Source organism: Equus asinus, chromosome 6 (assembly GCF_041296235.1).
Source record: "Equus asinus isolate D_3611 breed Donkey chromosome 6, EquAss-T2T_v2, whole genome shotgun sequence".
Classification (NCBI taxonomy): Eukaryota; Metazoa; Chordata; class Mammalia; order Perissodactyla; family Equidae; genus Equus; species Equus asinus.
Window position 1 is genome coordinate 40,246,227 of NC_091795.1, and position 13,736 is coordinate 40,259,962.

A 13,736-nucleotide genomic window follows, 5' to 3' on the forward strand; every position below is an offset into this window, starting at 1 on the left:
GACTTGGGTGGGGAACATGATGTAGTCTGTACAGAAGGGGAAATAGAATGAAGTACATCTAAAGAAGAAAAATCTAGGCCCCTCCAGAAGTTGGATCTCGTCCACCAGTAACGTCCAGATGCTTTGATCTGAAAGCCAGCTTGGTCACCAACAAGCATTAGCCAATACTGAGCACTGCTGGCATGCAGGTCTCAAGTTGAGGCCTTGCTCCTCCGCAGGCAGTGTGACTGCAGCCCACTGCAGAACATCAGTAGTAAAGCGGCTCAGTGACCCTGGCCTCGCGTGTTGTTGCAAAGGTTAACTGAAGTAGTGAGTTCGTGGGCCTGGTGCACAGGGGTCGGGGAAAGGCGATTTCTCTGCCTGCCCTGTCCTGGGTGGGCCTCCTGCTGCAGCAGCTCCCATGGGGAGGCCCGTGTTATCAGCTGCCCCCAAGGTGACTCAGCCCTGGTCATTCATCTCATAGATTCCCTTTTGATTTATACTGACCGTCCTCAGCCATAGTCATTCATGGATGAGGTGACCCAGGGCTTTTGGAGAAGTGTCCTGAATCTCTTGTTTCCCAGAACACTGATGTGATCACGAGCCATAAGTACAGCCTCCCTGAGAGAGTTTTTACATTTGTCCTGGTCCACCTAGACTCGTCAGCTGCCATCTTCAACTCTATTCCAATTTTACTCTTTTAACGCTCCTCTCAGGCCCTGCTTCTGACTTCTGCCATTCATGACTCCTGCTTCTTTTTCTAAACCCCTAAAATCTCTCCCCTTTTGGCTACCCCAGCCCTAGACCCACTTCCTGCCTGTTTCATCATTTTGTATGCCTTTCCCTCTTTCTCCCATCCAACGTCACTTCTTTTTTCTCATGAAGCCTTTGATCCCCACCCCCACCAAAGAGAAACCACAGTTAACAGCATCTCCAAGACAAAAGGCTTCTTTATTACTCATCTATTAACTAGTACTGCTATTTATTGTTCTAGTAAATTTTTAAAATATCAAAATATATAACTCTTATCTATCTATAGAAAAACATCTGGACCCCAAAGGGGCACCAAGAGCCCTAGCAGCCTTATATCGCGTAGCCATAGTATCGAGAAATTTCCATTTCTTTTTCCCTCTCAATGAAAAACTGCACTTTCCCCCAAGAGGTGTACTTGGCAGCCTTCTCACGCTCCTGTTGAGCCTGCCTCTTCATGGCCTCCCGCTCTGGCCTCTGTTCCTGTGTGATGGGCTCTGACATCACTGGCCCTGGAATGACGGGTTTCCTCCATGGAATTGGTTGCTTGCTGAAATCCTCCAGTAGATACTGGGCGGGAGGCTTGGGCGGGGCCTGGAGCATGGGCACAGCAGTGGGAACGGGCTCCTGCTGGAGAGAAGTGCAAGATGCTGTTCTGTAAGGTGCAGGCCTTGAAGCAGGACACTGAGGGCCGCTAGGCCGGGTGGGGTTGGTGGAAATTGGCCGAGCTGGTCTGGCAGGACCTGTCAAAGATGCAGGAGCTGGGTGGGTGGAATTGACTGCAGTTGGTTGAGCTGAGTTGATGGAAGCAGGCCGGGCAGGGTCTGCCACAGCAGGCCGATGTGAGGCCAGAGCCTGTGGCCTCCGAGGAACAGGTCGAGCTGGAGGCTTGTCCACGGACAGAAAAGGCAAAGGTACCAACCTGACCTTCCCAGGAGGTGTCAGCTCATCCCGGGATGGAGGTGGACACTGTTTTTCAGCCCTGCCATCTGGTTTCTGAGCTTGGACTCGAGTTTCCAAAGGACCTTGACGCTTGAGTGGGGTATCCAGCCACGGTTTGATAGCTGGGCAGGGCTGGGGGTGTTTGGGGTTGCTGCAGGTTCCCAGGGCCCGGGAGGAAGAGGGCCCGGTGTTCTTCTCACTCTTCCTCCCCAGAGCATGAAACACCTGCACCGACTCCAGCATGTGCTGGCCGAGGCTGGTTCGAGGCCGCTTAAAGGTTTCTTGGCTCAGCTCGGGTTGATTCTTCCTCCGCTTCATCTTGGGCATCATTGGCTTCTCTTCCACCCTGACTTCAGTCCCTGACTGCCGACTCTCTCCGGCTTTCTTGGGGTTGTTTCCTCTGGTCCTCTTGGTCCTTTCCTGCCCATGGCTCTTAGTTGTACTGATCCTGCTGGGTGCGGCTTTCTGAGGTTTGCTGTTGGAGTGCTCGGCCTCGTTCTCAGGAGCCCTGTCACTGGCTGCAGCATTGCAAATAAGCCCTTCTCCCCCTGACAGGCACTCCGGGTCCTTTGGCTGGATTTTGGCCTTGGGAGCACCATCGAGAGGCTCAGAGGCCTGATGTTTGTTCTTCCTGGTGTTATCGGAGGCATCCTTTCTGCTACTTGACTTTTCCTACAGCTGGATGGACTCGATGGCTCCTGTCTCTTTGGCTTGGATCAGCTCGGGGCCTTGGGGTTGATCAAGGTCTTTCAAGGGGTCGAATAGTTGGGGAAGGTGACCATCCTCCATCAGTGTAGCGATGTCTGCAAGGCCACCGCTAGCCTCGGTCCCGTTTTCCAGTGTCCCTTGGCCCTCAAGACTCAGGCTACTCTTTCCCAGATCAGCGTTTTCGGAAGCAGGGTGGTCCTCTGGCCCGAGGGGATCGATGCAGGCCAGGAGCTGGAGAATATCAGGAATTTCTAAAGGCTGTAGTAGCGGATCTTGGTTTTGTATTGGGATCTGGTCGGGATCCAGGGGCTTTGCAAGGTTGGTGTTAAACTCATCCCAGTTCTTTGGATTTGGAGACAGTGCCAGGAGGTCACTGTTAGAAGTGTGGACTGGAGCTGTCAGTGAAAGATCCCCAAGCTCAGCTGGTGGGTCACTCTGCAGCATCTGGGTATTTCTGCTACTGCAGGATTTGGGGAATTCTGGAGCTTGCTGTAGGTAAATTTTCTGGCTTGGCGATTCCAGCCCCAGGGAAGTCTCCATCCCCAGGGACGTTTCCACCACTACAAAGGAAGCAAGGATGAAGTGAGTCCTCGGTGGGTGAGGTGTTCCCCCTTAGACACCAGTGCAGCAACCACGTCCCTTCCCCCGATGGGCAAGGCGTTTCTCCTGGCTCTTAAGGATCATGGACAGCGCCCTGTACTAGGAGATAAGAGGCGAGTGTTCTGGTTCTTACTGGTGATCATTGGATGTCATTGTCCCTTGGTTTTCTTTGTATTTCATAGGATTGTCATAGGAGAATTAAAAAGTAAAAGAGATTTTTGAAGTATGAGACATTTCACAATTCCTAGCATTCTCCTGAGAGAATAAGAACACTTCGCACCGCGGACCAGGATAGGGAGTGGAGCTCTTCCTGATGAAATTTATAAGTAAGGACAGATTCTTAGCCCACTGAGTTTGGACGGGATCTGGGGAGACAAGGTCTTATTCCCGGTATCAGGAAAGTGGCAGAAAGTTAACCTGACGCTATGGGAATGAGGGTTCTGAAGCGCCTTCCCAGGAGACTGAACTTGTACATCAGGACAGGGAGTTCATTTGTGTGTGGTGGTACAGGGCACTTAGCAGGTGGAGCAATGAGACTTGTGGGGTCCCTTGGTGTGCTCTTGGGGTTCTCAGCCATGAAGTGTAGGTGGGCATTACACTGCCCCCTTCTGACCTGTATTATGTGCTCTTATGTCGTGTCTGAAATGGGGAGCACTGAGCGAGGGTAGTGTGCACTAACGTGTCAGGACTTCAGTTCTACCTGTCTGTGGCCTCGCCGCTTCCCAGCTGCAGATTTGACCCTGATTTTGGATGCAGACCTCCTTTCTCTGCCTTCTTGCTGTTTGTACTCACCTTGAGATCTGGTTTGTGGGATGGCTGGAGCAGACGCAGCGTAGCAGACCCCAGAGGTGGAGGCTGGTGGAAGGACATGTGTGGGCTGAATCTCCTTTAGTACCAACACCATTTCTGGTTGAGGAGCAGAGGCCCCAGCTCCTGTGTAGGACACAGAGCCGTAGGACTGCAGGCAGGGGCCAAGTTCTCCAGAAAGCAGAGGCCCCAGTGTGCCGTGACCATAGTAGTACACCTGGCTTCCTTCCTGGTAGGGAAGTGACAGGCTGTGTCCCTGATTTGGAACCTGAGATGGTGTTCCCTGAACAAGGCTGGTGGAAAGTGATGGATACAGTGGGACCGGGTTATTGGCACCTGAAGTTCTGTCATAGTGTGCTGCCATATACATGGAAGAAACCGCTGTGTCGTGGCCAGTGACAGAGTGCAGTCTCCGAGTGAAGAGGACTCCTGTGCAGTGCTTCCTGGGACACCCCACTCAAAGAGACCCGGATAGGAAGCAGCTGAGGTGGAGCTCTGGCTCTGGCCAGTCACTCCAGACAGCGTGGTTGTGCTAGAATGTTGGTAAAGGTAGGCGCTGCCCATGAGTGGCTGGGAAGAGGTGCCCGAGGCTGATGGCAGTAGCCATCCTGAACTGACGGCTGGAGCAGAGACTCTGGAGAAATTGCAGACACTTCCTGCTAGGGAAGCTGCATCGCTCACCACAGGAAGAGAGAGCTGCAGGGAGCTTGGAGTTCCAAGTAAAAATGGATTTTGGAAATTTTCTGTAGGGAACAAGAGGGTGAAGAAAAACTCAGTGAGACTGATCAACTCTGACAATGTTTGAGAAGCATCATCTCAAGGTTGCTGCATGAGGAAGCCTCTCATCCCCTGCTCACTGAGATAGCGAACATCCACCCCTTTATGGTGGTTGTAAGGCCGGGTGCAGTTTGTTCCTTTCTGTGTAACTGCCTGTGCTCCCAGCTGCGGCAGAGATGTGCAGAAGCCCCAAGCGGTGTGGTTCACACCTTGTTGTCTAGGCTGGAAGCCCCTTCTCGCTGTCCATCCTTCCCTTGAGCCTCCCCTAGTCCTGACTCATCTACTCTTTGCTAGAATAGAAGCATTTTAGAAGTAGAACGTCCTCAGAGATGCTCTGTTCTAACATTCTCCTGGTACGAGTGAGGAAACTGAGGCTCAGAGAGGTCAGCTGGAGTGGTCCGATTCTCCCATTATGGCAGCATCATCACCAGGTCACAGAGCCTGTCTCCTGACTTCTTGCCAGGACTCTGCTCTGACTGTTCCACTACCAGAACCCGGGAGAAGGAGACCTCCTAATAAGGTGTTTTCTTGGTCCCTTAGAAAACAGTGCAGCTGTTAGCACTGTCTTCTTCAGGGTCTGTTTGCTCGTGCAGTTCACGTGCTGTTCCCTAGAGTTCACCCAGTAGTCAGTCCGGGTGGTAGGTGTAAAGGGTCACTCTTACCCTCTTCAAGCCTGGTTTCTGATCCTACCTCCACAGGATTGCCTGAGGGTGTGCATCCCAAGAAGTGCTTTTTGAAAGAAAACTGTAATTTAATCTCTGAGCATCGGGTTACTCATCTGTAGTTATAGTAATAATGATTATAATCTTAGTAATAATTCATACATGAATGAAAGTTGTATGTGGCATATCTGTTATAGGGAGAAAGACAATTTCTGTAAAAAATCATGGAAAACCTTTATCACAGAACTAAAAATAACTATACTGATATATGAAAACTGAGGTATGTAGCAAGCACTAAAGCATAATAAGTTTACTAATAAATGAAATTCTGTATCACACATACTGTGTCGTGAAAGTGAGTATTGCTGCCTCCATTGTAGTGAATACTATTTACCAAAACCAGCCCAGAGTGGAAGGTGATCTTGAATGAATTCCTAGCCATTACGTGCCCACAGAGAAGCTATATGAATAAAACTCACCTGAAAGGCATTAAATGCTATAAATGTGAATGTACATCTGGCCACAATACGAGCAGAGTGATATTTCAGTGAAAACTGGTACAAAGCTGAGAGCAACATCCTAAGTGTAAAGGAATTCCGTTACTGTGCCCGTTCTTATTTCTCTGATCATGACCCAGCAAGGAACAGCTAGTAAGGAATTAGTCCTTCTGATTCAAGTTAGGGGATATTATTTTTTTTTAAATTTATGTTTTATTTTTAACAGGCATAACATCTGCATAGTTGAAAAATGAGAATAAAACAGTAGAAACTCTGTTGCCTCCTGCCCTCTGGATAACGACTTTATCAGTTTCTGGATTATAGGAAGTGTCATTCCTAAAAGATCTCTGAAATGTGTATATTCAAACTCTCAGGTGCCATCCATGTTCAGAGAGGCAAGAGAAAAAAGCAAACAAGTGAGTCTGAGTCTGAGAAGCTGCTTTTCCGGGCGATGCCCTCCCCTGCCTTACTCGCCTTCCTCGGCTATGAATGTGAGCGTTTGCTGAAGTCAGCTGTGCTTCATCCTGCTCTGAGCACATCTCTCTCTGTGCTCTTCCTGCTTCAATTGAAAATCTTTGGTTCCTTCAGCATTTCATGCCAAACCACCTCTTTTTCCTGGAGAGCTCCTCCTCGCTCTCCTCCTCATTCTTCTATTTCCTCAGCCCTCTAGGTTCCTGTTGGCCTGTGCTGATGAAAACAATCCTCAACTTCTTGACCTTTGAAGAACTAGTCCCCCTGTAGCCCAGTACTCTCCATCTCCTACCCTATTTTCCTTTTCACCTCATTTAGGTAGAAAATTCCAGAACATGTGAATATTGCTATTTGACGCACCCTAAATTTGAAGTACTAGAGTTGAAATGTCAGTGGAGGGAGACCATTGCAGATGAAACCTCTGGGTATATTTTACTAGTTTTCTGCATCACCTAGGATTTCTCTCTGTTTCTCAGGGAACACTCTCAAGAAGTCTCTGATTTCATTTCTACCTGGGTGCCCTTTAAGATTCAATATGAGAAAAGAAAAGGAGCAGAAGGAACAACAGTTGTAATATCCTGATGTGAGAGATGAGGAGGAAACAGAGTTTGTGAGAGAGTCGACGACTTGTCCAAAGTCACACAGCTCATGCATGTCAAAGTAAAATGTGAAATTACTCTCCCAGGTTTCTAATTCAATACTTTCCCTCATTTTTCCATGCTCTTTTGAATCTACTACCAAATTTGGGGGCAAAAAGACATAACAAAAAACATTTAAAAGTTTCTTTCGCTACCTGACATGGTGAGAAAAGAAGAGGAAGCATCAACTGCAGATGCAAGGAATGAGGAGACGATACCAGAGGAAGTCTGAGTGGCTGCCGCCAAAGAGTGGTGTGTCCAGTACGAAGGTCGCTGGTCACACTGGTCACTTGCAATGATCCAAATTTATTTACCAGCAACTCCATGGAAACCCCAAGATTCTACCAGGTGGCAGTAGGTCCAGGGGGAGAACGATGTCACAGAGCAGGCAGTGTAAAGGTAAGAGACAACCAATAGGGCGGCCAGATTCCCCACAAGAAGATAGGATTGGGTGGAGGGAGTCAGGGGAGAGCTACAGCAGCACTTGCGTGGCTGAGCTCTGGGGAGGTGACATCCTAGGAGCCAGATGCCATAGTCTCTCTTCCCCAGGCTCTTATATTAGGGAATCTTCTCAACGTTCCTTATAGATGTTCATTAATATAATTAACTCATGATTATTTTAGTCTATAAATTATACATTTTGAATTATTGTACGTTTATAATTTTAGGTACAGTTAATTAATATCCTTAGTGAGGAAGGAAAGGGACATGTAGATTGACTCAATACAGTTGTTTTGAACTCCTATCAGTTGATCTAACTGTGAACTTGTTGAAGCTTTTAAGGAGCAAAGGAAGGGATTAATGAGTTCTTTCTGTAACTTGGTGAAAGAGTAGGGTGAGGTTTGTTGAGTGCCCCTTGTGGGGAATGATGTGGTTCAAGGCTCTTCTCTTTCAGTTTCTTCTCCTTGAATCCTACCTTCCTTGGACTGGGCTGGGCTGGGCTAGGTTGGACTTGCATCTCTCTGCTGCTCCCCTTTTCTTTTTTCTGCATTATAGGCCTTGTTTCTGGGACCAGCCTCGCCCTTGCTTCTCCCCCGCCTGGATGTTACTTCCTTTCAATCCCAGCAGCAGAGGTCTTCTTTCCAGTGCCTGATGCTTCTGAAAATGGCGTCTGCCCATTAGAAGCATATGCCAGGGAGCCAGAGACACAGCTGAGGGCAGAGGTCTTCTCTTCCAGCCTTGGGTTGCAATTCTTTTGCCCATAATTTGCTACCTCTGGCTCATTTGGCCACACAGGCCTCCTGCCATCCTGCGCTTTTATACGTGAGAGTCATTTGGGGTCCTCCCCTTTCCTTCTCCTCTGAGTGTATCCGGTGTGGCAGTTGCTGTAGCTTCCTCCCTCTTGGAAACAGCCACTGTAGAACATTGGGCCTCTAGGGTTCTCTGTCGGCCATGGTTGTGGGCAAGGCCAAGCGACATGCAGAGGAGAATAGTGAGAGAAAGAGGAGGACATTCGTGGAGAATAGGGAAGAGGCAAGGTGAAAGGGACAGAAAAAGAGAGTTGCCTGTGGATTTTTGGGTTTCTTGAGAAACAGGTTGATACATTTTGGCCTCACTTTGTATTAACGGAACTGACAATTCAGTATATATTTTTTAATGTCACTGGATGGTCCAGCAACAGCCACGAATTCTGTACATTTAAGAGAATAACCTTAAATTACTTTGCCTCATTTTGTTTTATGTGATATTGCACGATTTATGTTATTCATTGGTATGTTTGTAGAATATGGGTCGTTTTCAAATGCTCTGGGTCTGTCTCCGTGTTTTTCCTGGTTCCGTTTTTAAGGATCCAACACTGGGAGACAGATCACATGCTGTTCTCCTGCTGATTGTTCATTTTGAAGCGTCATGAACTAACTTGACCTGAAGGGTTCTGTGGAGAAACTTACGAGGGGACTGTGAGAAGCATTGTGGTGAGTTGCACGGTGCCCTCACGCCTAAGGAGCAGATGTGTGCAGTGCACCCGGCTGGCCTGGGAGCCTCTGCTTTTGTGCCCCTGCTTAGTGCTCTTCTCTCTAACCACTCTGGTGACTGTGAGACAGTGGGCGAGGGCTGAGTTGCTGCTGATTTGTATGTGGAGTCAGCTGGTTTGGGGAGGAAATCTTTGCATGCAGTCATTTTCCTTGGTGGCAGACTTTTCGGATGCCTAGGTGTGTGATCCAAGATGCCAGAGGCCACGAGAAGATAGCTGCTAGATGTGACCTCCAGAGACACACATTTCATTTATAGGCTTATTTTTCCTGTTATGAAATGTGAATGCTTTGAGTGATGGCGGGGGTGTTTACCCGAGGAGAAATTGTGAAGGGTGTTGCAGTGTCGAGATATGGCTTGAGCTCACGTTTGAAATTTTTTGCCCCTCAGCTTCATACCTCAAATAGCCTACTTCCCTGACATGAGGATGTAACAGGAGGCTAACAACATATCCTAGATATCCGCAAGTTAAACCAGTCTCTCTCTTTTTTCTATGTTCCCATGGAAATGAAGGGGATCCAGAGCTACTGCAGGTTAGGGTGGGTGACGTAAGATTGGAACAATTGTGGTAAGACAAATTCAGGTGGCAGTCAAATGTTTATACAAGAAAATATTCACTTTCAACATCCAATCTAGTTAGGCAAACCCTTACTTAGGCCTTTCCTGGTTCCCGGCCTCTGTAACTACATTCTCTCCGTAGTTCTGGGCATTTAACCTTAGCTTGCAGACTCAGCGTCATATTAGCCTCTAATAGAATCTTAAGTGAAGCTGGGAGAAACTTCCAAGCTTGAGTCCAACGCTGTGGAACTGAGCATCAAGCCCTACACTCACAGAAAGCCTTTTTTTTAATAGTTAGGGCACTGTCTTGTCCCATAGAGCCACTTCCTGCATTTCGTACCCATGGGGATAACTGAGACTTGTCTTCACGCAACATGCCCTGTCCTTCTACCCCTGAGGCTCTTCCTTACTCTCCCCATCGTCACGTTTTCATTTAATTAAGGCCTAGAGTCCCTCACACTCCTGCATGTTCCCTGGGGCCCTACAAGACACTGGCAGATTTTGTTAGTGTCAACTGCTTAGCTGTTTGGTGATCCAAATATGCCTTGCTCCTGTATTTTCCATTCCAGTGTCCTGCATACCTATTCTGGCGTTTTTTAACCTCAGGTTGGATTCACACCCTGGAAGGCCTACGCTTTGCCGGTTCCCATAGTTTCTAAAAAGCGTTTTATGCTTAGGTCTGTATTTTCTTGTGTCAACTGAGTGTGTTCCCACCCCAAGCTTGTGTCACTTAGCAAATGGGAAGTGCAAGACCCATATAGCCTTTCTAGATTCTGATCGATGTATGTCATATTTTCTGTAGTCGTGTCTATAGACGTTTGTACCGGATGTACTTTTAGGCCACTGCACACCGGTTGGATATTACTTTTCATAGATTCCAAAGGAATATTTTATGATGTAGCACCAAACTTGAATGTACTGAGTTGTAAGTTTGCAAACGATGGTGTGCTCACATATGTCGTTCTTTTTCCAGATAGCAATTTACTAATATTGATCCATGTTTAATAATGTAGAAGATTTCCGAATTGTAAATGCTTGGGCATTCGAACTTGGTTACACTATGATTGTCCCAGAAATGTTAAAGCTAGTGATCTTTTTGCCGTTCGTTCATTCCTTTATTTTAGAACTCTGATCTTTCTGACCCTCCGTTTACCTAGCACTGAAATGGCTGTAAAGATTGTTAACAGTGTTTGTAAGATATTTTCAGAAAGTAGAAAATAGTAAATAAACCTTTGCTATTAGAATTATCTACGGTTTAATCTGAAATTTAGTGCCCCTTCTGCCTTCAGACCTGTTGTAGGACGTGGTGTTCTTTGCTGTTCCCCTTGTAGCCAGATTAAGGGTTTTTCTAACAGGTACTGCTCCCTGTGCCTGATACTGTGTGGAAATTGTAGCCTTGAGATCCACTCTTATCACTCTCAGTTATTTTTTGGTATTTCCTACAATATACATACCATCACCCTCTAGCTGATACCTGGCACAGGATAGGAATCCAATAAAGTTTCACTGTAAGTGGGAGGGTAGGTCGTTACAATGGTTTTGGAGGGTAATTAGACAGTACTTTTCAAAATTTTAAGTTTGCATGTCCTCTTTCTAGTAATTCTACTTCTAAGAATTTAAAAGTAGCTGTATTCACGCACGAGGGTGTTCACATTGCAGTCCGTCTGTAACAGAGGACAAAAAACCGGAAACCAACTAAAAGTCCATCAGTATTGGACTCATCATGTGAATTATGGTAAATTATAAGCCATGTAATACTATGCAAGCATTAGCAAGAATAGAATGGATGTATGAATAAATGGACTGGGAAGTTCAGTGTCCAGGGTTGATTGTAGGATGTATAGAGTGTGCTGCTTTTACACGAAATCGAGTCTATGCATATAGGTACAAAGAAATATTTATATAAAATATACGAGTGAATGTGAGCACTTGGAAAATATCAGGACAACCACACAAGGAACTGGGGAAGTGGGAAAAAAACCTTTCATTCCATGTCCCATATTGCTTGAAATCTCAAGGCCTTGACAAACGTGCCGTGATCTGCATGAGCTGTAGTTCTGTCCTCAAGCGAAGGAGGGCGCTGTGGCCACCAGAGTCCTGTTTACTAACCCAGCTTCTCAGGCCGCCGGCGTGGTGACGTCATGAGGATGGGAAGTAGCGCATGCGCAGTAGTAAGGATGATGGTTGCCTAGATTGCTACCGAGGTGCTTGCAGTTGGGGGACTTGTTCTGTTCCCGAGCGCCCCGGACGGGGGACTTTCTCACTGTTGGCATTCGATGGTCAGCATCTTGGGCCCGCATGAGACAGTGGTTTCGTACCTGCCACGCCCAGTCCAGGGACCCTACTTGTCCGGGCGTTCTTCAGCCAAGAGGAAGGGTGGAAACCATGTCTCCGAAAGGTAATAAGCCTTGGCTCCTGAGCGCGGTCCTGCCGCCTTTTAGCTCCTGGGCCTGGGCCTCGTCCGCTGGGGTCCCTGTCTGTCACTGTTGCCGCTGCAGGGCTCTTGGCCCCTCTGCCCTTGCTCGGAGGCACTGACTGGCTGGCTGCTTGCCAGCAGTAGCCGAAACAAACAGTCTGAGATGTTCTGATTTCTCCCCATCCTTTTGAAAACAAGGTTCTGGCCATTGCTGCTCTGATATGAGGCATACGGACTGCTTTTTAGGATGGTCTGTCAATGCTGGGGACAGGACTTAATTATCCAAACTGAGTCCTGCTCGATTCCTCAAATCGTGTTGTTTTGGCGTGGAAAATGTGAATAATAAGAGCTAAGTTTGAGTGAAAAAGCCCTCCAGTACTGTTGAACTTTCTATGGAAAATGTTGGATTGTGTTGCGTCCAGGAATCACAAAGGGCACCTGGTGCTTCTCACCAGGTCTCATTGGAGAGATCTTCCTCTATAGTTCAAATGATTGACTGCGAAACTTTGCCTTTGAGACCTTCGTTTCCTCCATCTCATACCTCACGAAGTCCGCTTCATCTTATCTCCTGAATATCTTGGAATGTGTCACCTTCTTTCCCTCAGCATCCTCTTACAGAACTTGCCTGATCTTTTGCGTTTAGGTCCTGACTAGTGTGCATGTATCTACTCTCCTTTCCTTCCAAGCCATTCTTCACACAGGAACTCTTTTTAATAGGCGAGTTGGAACATTGATCAGAAGCATGGCTCAAAAGGATTGTTTCAGAATAAAAGCGAACTCTTGACTCTGACCTTGAAGAGTCTGCCTGGTCTAGAATCCTCTCTGCTTCTTCAGCCCCGTCTTGTGCCCCTTTTGCCCTCACTTTCTATCCTTCAGATTCACTGAGTTAGTTTCAGTTAATTCTCCCCGATCCTATAGAAGTTAGCTCAAATACTGCTTTTCGCTGTAACTCCTAGCACTAAGTGAAGTTCACAGCCCCTTTTCCATTGGATATTCTTTCAAAATATGAACTTGAAGTTGTGCACTGATTGTGTTTGATGGCATCAGTTGTATGAGAGTTAAAAATAAACCATGAAGTGAAATAATTGAATTTAAACGATTTCAACTCTGGGACAACATAAAGCACACTAACATTTGTAGTATAGATGTCCTAGAAGGAGAAAAGAGAGACAAAGCAGCAGAGAATCTATCTGAAAAAATAAAAGCTGAAAACTTTCCTAACCTAAGGAAGGATACAAACAGCCAGGCACAGAAAGCACAGAGTGCACCAAGCCAAATAAACCCATGAGGCCCACACCAAGACACGTTATAATTAAAATATCCAAAATTAGAGATAAAAAGAGAATCCTAAAAACTGTGAGAGAAAGGCAGTAAGCACATACAAAGGAAACCCCATAAGGCTATCAGCTGACTTCTCAGCCAAAAGATTAGAAGCTAGCCAGGAGTGGCATGGTATTTAAGGTGCTGAAAGGAAAAAAAGAATACTTGGCAAGGTTATCATTCAGCATGGAAGGAGAGATAGAGTTTGCCAAACAAGCAAAAATTAAAGGAGTTTATCACCAAGAAACCAGTTCTACAAGAAATGCTAAAGGACCTTATTTAAGTGAGAAAGAGAAGACCACAATAGGAATAAGAAAATTATCCCCAAAAAAGTCAATGAAATCATTGGTAAAGGCAAAAATACAGTAAAAGTAGCAGATCAGCCACCTATGAAGATAATAAAAAGGTCAAGAGACAAAAGTACTAAAATTACCTATTTCAATGATAACAAGGTAATGGATACACACAAAATAAGATGTTAGATATGATATCAAAAAGAAAATGGGGGAGGAGGGGAGTAAAAGAGTAGAGCTTTCAGAAAGAAGTCAAACTAAAGAGGCCTTCAACTCAATATAGATTGCTGTATACCTAGATTATTATATATGAACCTCATGGTAGTCACAAACCAGAAGCCTATAAT

The 13,736-nt window shown here is 46.5% G+C and overlaps 1 long non-coding RNA gene and 1 pseudogene across 1 annotated transcript in view; one reads left to right on the plus strand and one right to left on the minus strand.

Annotated features, from left to right (window-relative positions):
- Positions 1 to 957: 957 nt before the first annotated feature.
- On the minus strand, positions 958 to 7,137 carry LOC106823841 (uncharacterized protein C2orf78-like; annotated as a pseudogene).
- Positions 7,138 to 11,503: 4,366 nt separating this feature from the next.
- LOC139045504 (uncharacterized) overlaps positions 11,504 to 13,736 on the plus strand; it is a 36,252-nt gene continuing 34,019 nt past the window's right edge. Inside the window, exon 1 of the long non-coding RNA XR_011503932.1 lies at positions 11,504 to 11,758. This is a non-coding gene — a long non-coding RNA (uncharacterized lncRNA). The remainder of the gene's footprint in view (positions 11,759 to 13,736) is intronic.